The sequence below is a fragment of the Apium graveolens genome, chromosome 4, assembly GCF_009905375.1.
Source record: "Apium graveolens cultivar Ventura chromosome 4, ASM990537v1, whole genome shotgun sequence".
NCBI classification, from domain to species: domain Eukaryota; kingdom Viridiplantae; phylum Streptophyta; class Magnoliopsida; order Apiales; family Apiaceae; genus Apium; species Apium graveolens.
In genome coordinates this window covers 55,121,071-55,129,445 of record NC_133650.1, presented here as the reverse complement: position 1 = coordinate 55,129,445, position 8,375 = coordinate 55,121,071, and positions in this window count along the sequence as shown.

The window sequence follows — 8,375 nt, the reverse complement described above, 5'->3', positions numbered from 1 at the left end:
TCATATGAAAACATGATAATAACACGACAGTATAAACTAACTAACTATTTATTAAAACAAGAGTATGTCACAAGAGTATTAAGGTTCAAAGTAAAGAAAACTAGCATCCACTGTTACAACGAATAAAAGAATCACAAATTAACGTATGCTTCCTCTTCTTCATTGCGGTGTGCTAAAACGGTCTTCTTTCCTTCTCTCCTTGCTCCTTGCTTGATGAATACTTCGTATTGTGAAACGTCTCTGAAGATTACTTATATAGAAGTCCACAAGAATCAGTCGTCTCAGAAGTCTAGTAGAACACGACTTAATAAAAATCAGAATTAAAATTCTCGACTCTGGGCGGCCGCCCCAGCTTCCCAGGCGGGCCCCCCAGATCCCAGGAGGGTGCCTGATTTTGCTGCAGCATATTAGTTTCTAGTGAATCAAAATTAATTTGATTTAATTGGAAATTAACTGGAATATGAATTATAAATATTTCATAAATCTCTGCATATTTATTTTTCAAAATTCAAAATTTAGCTTGGAATTTTTCAAATTCTAATAAAACTGTCTAAATGTTGATTTGCATTTTCAATATGTAAAATTAGCACAAGGCAGAATCAAAGTAATCAAAAGTATAGAGAACTGAGTTCTCGATAAGTCTAATTGACTTATCGACAAGTCATTTTAAGACTTCTCGAGTGAGTTCTCAATAAGTCAATTTTATGACTTCTCGAGGGACTTCTCGATAAGCTTCATTATGACTTATCGATAAGTTATTGTAGAGTTCTCTATAAGTGTTAACTTACAGAGTTCTCTACAAGTACAATTTTAGACTTATAAATATCTCAGAACTGAGATAATTTAATTTAATAAATTATTTTAGTAAAATACTTTTGACAAAATCATTCTGATTTTATTTTGATTTATCCAAATAAAAATTGGAAACAATTCATACCATTTTGGACAAACTGGGTATTTATTTGACATCTCAATAAGTCTTTTTCTAGTTCTGGATAAGACTCAGAAATATGACATATCGATATGTATTTATTTTCTCTATATGACTTCTCGAACATCACTTGAACAAATTCAAGTGTATGAAAGGAGACATAAGGATTGCACACATAAGGAGAGCACTTCACTTGAAGCTCCGTTTTCTATTCCGGGGGAGCTGCCAACACTCCAATCTGAGATTCAAAATCTTATTTCTAAAATTTCTTCACCTTATAGTCAAACACTTGAATCTAATCCTCAAGTGTTGCCAACTTCAAGTGATATGGTTTAAGAAACTGTGCTCACTACCCAGACACCAAATCTAGATGGGGAAAGGCTACTAGATGGGATAGACCTTGATGACACCATCACAAATATGGGGGATCCATGAGTACTTACTAAGGACCCTGTGGTAGTTACAAATGCACCTTTATGTACAAATCAGCCTTCACAGGCTGTAAGATTTTAGGGTAGTACTCCTAAGGGGGAGCTATCTAAATCCTCTCCAATTCAATTGGAAGTTCCTATTGGTGGAACAACTCCCCTCAAAACCCTAGATGATATTGCACTCACAATTGAAGCTAGGAGTACAATTGCCAATGATCCTGTTATAGGGGAGGCAAGTTTAGCACATTCAAATACAAGCTCACTGCAAAATGAGCAAGGGTTTGAGGCTAGAGTACATGATAGTAACCTAGCTAACTCCCCTCGAATTCAAATGGAGGTTCCCACCATAAGTGAGGAAGAACAAACTGTCAAAACCACAGAGCAATCTGTGAGTCAAACTGTGACATTAGTCACAGGTGGTTCTAATCCATCAGATCAACCATCCACTTCTCAACCACAACAACCACACCTCATCTCCTAATGGTTACAGACAGCTGAAGCTCAACCAACAACTATAGATGATCTTCTAGTTGATTAGTTGTCTGGACTTTCTCAAATCTCTCAACAACTGTTAACTTCAGATATGTCTAACCAGTATTATCAAGCCATCAGGCTCTCATATCAGAAAGAGGTCCACGAATAACAAGCTAAAATTGTTAATAAACCTGAACAGGATGGCAACTGTGATGCTTGGCTGAACAAAGACCATAGTCTTGAGATGGAAGCTATTTTGGAAAAATTCAGGGAAGATTATTTGACCATACTGGGAAGCAATGCAAAGGCCTTAACTCCTGGAAAAGTCTATGATGCAGTCAATGAAGTTCACAAGGCTCAACTCAAAGCTTTTCACCTGTTTGGTAAAGCAATAGAAATTAAATTGACTGGTCATGAAGACAAGATAAGGAAGCAGGTAAGAGAAAAGATGGATGTGATTATTCCTTCTCAAGTCACAATCACCTCTAAATTCCAACATTTTGTTGATCAAATGGCCAGAGTTGATTTGACTACTGTAGAAAAGGATGTCAAAAATCTCAAACAGTCCTTCATAGCTTTGCATAAGGTGGTTCAACAGCATATATTCAACTCAAATGATACAAAAGCCAAATTAAACCAGCTTCATCAAAGTAGGTATAAGCCTTCTGCCTTGCTTATGGAAGGAATCAAGAAAGCTGTCCAAGACACCTTTGGTGCCTCTCTTCCCTCAAGTTCTCAACAACAGCTTCTACATCCACAAATTTACAAATTCAAACTCTTCAAGAACAAGTTTCAACTTTGAAATTCTCCAATGACTCACTCACAGCTCAGGTGCAAGCTCTCACTACTCTGGTGCAGAGTCAACAGGTAGACATACAGACCCTGGTGGACTCCCACAAGCATTTACAAATGCAAAATTATGTGTCTTTGGGAGTTATCATGGGAAAGCCTAATATTCCATTGCATTCACTTCGTGAGACTGTGAGGCCAGAAATACCAACTCCCCCACTCATGCATGTTCCCATGACTAAGGGGGAGATAGAAGCTAGGATTCAACAATCCAGGGTTGCTGGTAAATCAAAAGAGCCTAGCAGATTGACATCAACTACTCAGACTGGTCAAAGCTCTTCAAAATCTCAAATCCTTAAAGATGTTGGAAATGAAAGACTTCTAAAAGCTGTAAAAGGACCCTGTCAAGATCAAGAATTTAATGAACGTCTAGCAGGCTTGAGGGTGTCTCTCCACAACAACTACATCATTTAAAAAAGAGCATTGGCCAACAACATCAGCTTTGTTAGAGTGGTTGTCAAAGTTGACAACTTTCTGGAGAAAAGGATAGTAGAAAATGTTAATGATTGTGGAGTGGACAGATGTCTACAGGTCTCCAATATTCAAAAATTGAGAGCATCTGAGCTGGATGTAATGATTGATAAAGTACATACAGTTATTACAGAGGACACCCAATTGCTACATGAACTCAAGAAGGCCTAGATAGATTTTTTTCCTGAAGCTTATCTCTATCAAAGCAAAGGGGTGGCCTACATCTGTCCTCAGTCTAAAAGATGCAAAATATTCAATGTTCCTAAGAATTGTGTGAGAGGAAGCATGAGACTGATAATGACTCTTCAATATGATCTAAAATGCAAGAAGCACAAGAAAATTAAAAATAAAGAGATGATTGAAATCCTTGAAAGGTATCTTGTGAATTATGATGCCATGTTGCCAAACTCACAATACAACTTAAAGGATGATAAGGATGATGATGAGCATAAGCAAGATGATCAACCACCTTCTGGATCAAATCCAAGTCAAACCTCTAGAGAAACTGGTAGCAAAGATAAGAAGCGGGATGAGAAAAAGCAAGATGAGAAGAAGAGGGGGGAAGAGAGAAGAAGAAAGACAGCTCAGAACCAAAATAACAAACCCTAAAAATATAAAATAATCAAGCTCAACCTTCTAAGCCAACAAACTCAAATACCAAACCACCTCAAACCTCAAATCCATAATTCTTGTACAAACGAACTGCTAACACTCTTCTGAAAATACCAATCACCTCATGCCAAACATCTCTAAAGAAAATCTCAAACCTACCTTCTGCTAAGCCACCAACCAAACTTCATTACAAATTTGTTGGAAGAAAACCAAAGAAAATACAAGTTACTGAGGGGGCCATCTAGAACTTTTATACTTAAAATGACTTTCTACCTAAACCGGTGCATCTCACATGAAGACTACTTTCAACAATTACCTGGAGAAATGGTCAGAGTCTGGGTTGTAATATTAAGGGAAGTAAGAATCTACTATCAGGATGGAACTTTCACATTTCTTGGAAAAAACTTAATGGACACAGTTTCACCCCCAGAGATCAAAAGAGTGATAAGCTTACTGAAGGATAAGGATACTGCAACTAAGGCATGGAGATCTGTTTTGGCTGAATGGTTGGTAGAAAGGGAAAAAAGAAGAGCAAGAAATAAGGTTGAAAGTGAGGAGAGAAAAAGAAAGTATGTTAAGGAAATGGACATGTATGTACAACAATCTGAAGATCTCAGGCAAAGGGGATGAGCAGAATTACCAAGGATGGACAATTTCTAAACATCAAGGCTGGCAAATTCTCAAGAATTAGGGTTGGTTTCTTGGACAGTAATCCATTATCTGATAAACTCAAACTTGTAGAAGCTCTAAGAGGGACACCTATCATAGATGAACTGGAAATACTTGTAAAGTTAAAGGACCTCATTAGAAACCAAACATGAGATGAGAAGTTTGATTAATGAATGTATCTATTAAACTAAAGAAACCCTTATGTATAAATGTTTTAATTCTGTCAATTTGTATGTAAAGTCTTATTGTTCATTATAGCTTGGGGTTAGTCTTGTTACCAAGCATGAATTTGTGATAAGCAATCGTCTCATAAATTGGGGGAGATTATTGTACAAGACATGCCTGTGCTATAACAAAACTAAGTCAAATTGACTTCCCTAAGAAGTTGTGTGATAATCTAAGTTTGCATTTTGTATTGTATTCCTTGAGTCTGTAAAAGTGTAAATAGATTAGACTGGAGTATTTTTTCTGTAAACAATCTCAAGTCTAAGAATAAACTCTGGAAGAAGATCATGAAGATCATGCCTCAGAGAAAGTATGAAGAAGCTTGGAGTTGAATAATTCTATTTTAAGAAAAACATTCCAAGTCAAGAAATCTACAAGTCACAGATCAATTCATATAGAGAATTCATTCGAGAACTCCAGAATGACTTATCGAGAAGTCAAGAAAAGCTTATAGAGAAGTCTCAGAGATATCGATAAGCCAAAATGAAGATGTGAAGATTGGAGATATCGACAAGTCATTTTTGTATTAGAGAACTCAGAGATATCGACAAGCCAAAATGAAGATGTGAAGATTGGAGATATCGACAAGTCAAATTCTCATTAGAAATCTCAGACATATCGATAAGTCAATATGAGATATCGACAAGTCTTTTCTAAATGCATAAATTCAGAGATCTCGACAAGCTAAATTCTCTTATAGAGAACTCAGAGATTTTGATAAGTCAAAACAACTATAAAGATATAAGAGATCTCGATAAGTCATTATACTTATCGAGATGTCGAGTTCTCTATATAACAAAGTGAAGATCTCGATATAAAACTCAAAGTAAAAAATGCATACCAGTTAAATATCCAAGATTATCAATCAACAAACAAATCAATCACTGATTTGAAAAGTCTACAAAAGCATCTTGAAGAGTACAAGATCAAAGGCCAAGATTAACTGGAAAAGTAAAGTCACAGACATGCACGATTTTCAAAGATACACTAAGCCAGAAATAAAAAGTTTTAGTTAACTTAAAGTAGGGTTTAGCACATGCTATTGTATGATATGTAAAACATGTGCTTACTGTTCTATAAAGTAAACACTGGATGCTTTGTTTTAGTTATAACAAATAGATCAAAATATCTTGTAACTCTCTCAAGAAAGAAGCTGAGTTCTTTATCAACAAAGAACCCAGAAATTTGTAGCAAGACATACTTGATTTTAATATAAAATTAAGTGAGTTTTGAAGATAGTGTGTTCATATGCATGTTTTATTATTTTTGTTAAAACACTTTATCTCTACAAGTTAGATTATTTTGTTCGCCACATCCATACAGTTCAAAAAGGTTAAAAATAATCCTAAACGCATTCACCCCCCTCCATGTTGTATTCATTACCTAACATATCTCTCACATGTTCTCTTTTACCAAGGTGTTAATTGCTTTATAGTTTAGATGAGAGGGCTTCTTGTTCCAGAGTTTGCTTTGCTCACTTGATTCCTTGATGTAGAAGCAACATATCCTGTTCTTTTTTGCTGAGTTCATATCTGCAACAAATAGGCTTCCTTTTCTTACTCCTTTCAGAGCAACTTCACCAGTCTTCTAGCTTATGATTGAACAATCTTCTTTGTCAAAAATAACCTTGAAACCGTTATCTGTAAATTGAATGACAATTAGAAGATGCACTTTAAGACTTGCAACCAGTGCTACATTCTCAATGACAATATTTCCATTAATCAAACTGCCATGTCCTATTGTGAATCTCTTATTGTTGTCTCCAAAGGTCACCAAAGGGCCAGCCATCCCCTCAAACTGTAATAACAGGGCTTTATCATATGTCATGTGTATGGAGCATCCACTATCAATGATTTACATGACTTTATTCTTCTTGCCTTATACACAATGAAGTTTAAGTGTGTTTAGCTACCCAAGCAGTGTTGGGCATTTTCTTCTTATTGACAGAGTTAGCAGAAGTAGAACTTGAACATTCAAAAAAAACAGCATTATTAGTTTGGTTAAGATCTTTGACACTGCTTTCTCAGAGCATCTGCAACATATGCACTATTATTGCTTTTTTGACACCTATGTTTCCATTTATGTTCCCTTTTTTCTAGTGCTTTCATTTTTATCTCATTTACGGGTATCGCGATGATTGGACTAGCTTCAGGCTTCTTATGACATTCAGTGTTAAGAGTGGATTTAGCATTCTTCTTTTCTTTATCTTCATCTGTAATTTCTTACTTGATGATAGGCTCCTCTTCACTGAAGTTCATTTCACAAGCTTTGAACAAGGGTGCATTCACCTTTTTGAGCACCACAGGAACTTCATTTTTCACACATTCTTTTCCCTTGTCAACATCACTTTTCTTGTGAGATGCGCTAGCCTCATAGTCCAAACCAATTGCTTGTTAGCACATGATTTATTCTTTTTATGGTATTGGCCAACCAATTGAGATGCATTTTTAAATGATTTGAGCTTAAGATCATTTTTATCAATTTTGTCTCTTAGCACGGCTTTTACTTCCTCTACACATTTTAGCTTGTTTTTGAGGTATTCATTTTCTTATCTAACTGCTTTTTTAACAAGCTGTAGCTCTAGTTCTTATTTTTCAATCTCAAGTTTCTCATTCACTTTTAACAGTCTACTCATTTCCATAGTAGTTTCCACCATACTTGTGTAAATGTGAAACATTTCTACACTCGTTTTTTCAACAGTTTCATTAAATTATGAAGCATTTAAATTAATGGTGGTTAGAATAGGTACCTCAGATTTTGATGCAGATGACTCTCCTTCCTCCAAAACCATGAGAGCATAGTTTTCATATTCTTCAACATCATCTTTATCATCTGTGTCATCCCAACTTTTACCTTCAACGCTATAAGTTTTTCCTTGTTGTTTCTTCAGAAGTGCTTCATATTTAGCTCGAAGCTCCAAATAAGCCTTATCCTTCTTCACCTTTTTGGCTTCCTGCATTCCGTGGCAAAGTGACGAAGTTCATCACAGTTGTAGCATCTAATCTCTGATCTGTCCACAGATCCTGACTTGTAGCCACCTTTGTCAGTTACATTGGTCTGAGTTTTTCCTTTCCAGTTGTTGTTGTAGAACATTTGACCTTTACCTTTAAAATACCTAGGCTTCGACTCTTATGTTTAAAAAATTTCTTGCTAGATAAGAGATAGACTGGTCCATTTCATCCAACTCATCAAGAGTATGGTACTCATCCTCTTCCAACTCCAAAATGACTTGGTTTTTAGCTTCCTTGTTCTTCTGCTCAACAACTTGAATAACTTGAGTTTGGGATTCAGTGTCACCTTTAGTTAGTTTCTTGTCATTTGCTATCAAGGCACTTGACACATCCACAACATGTCATTGACTTACTTTCAATGACTTTCTCTGCATCATTTCCAGCTCATAAGTTTTGAGAATTCCATACAAAACCTCCAAAGTTATTCTCCATGGATATCTCCCTTCACTTATTGCAGAGATCTTTTATTCTAGATGGTCAAGGGGAGTGAGCAGGAATTTTAGGTTAACTTCCTCAGCTTCATAGTATTTTTTATGAAGCTGCAAGTCATTAATCAACTTTTTAAATCTTTCAAAGACTTCTATAATGCCTTCTTTAGGTTTAGCCATGAAACCCTCATATTGTGAGACTAAAATCTTTCTTTGGTTTGACCTCACTTCTTCAGTATCTTCACACAGAATCTCTATCTTTTTTCATATCTGT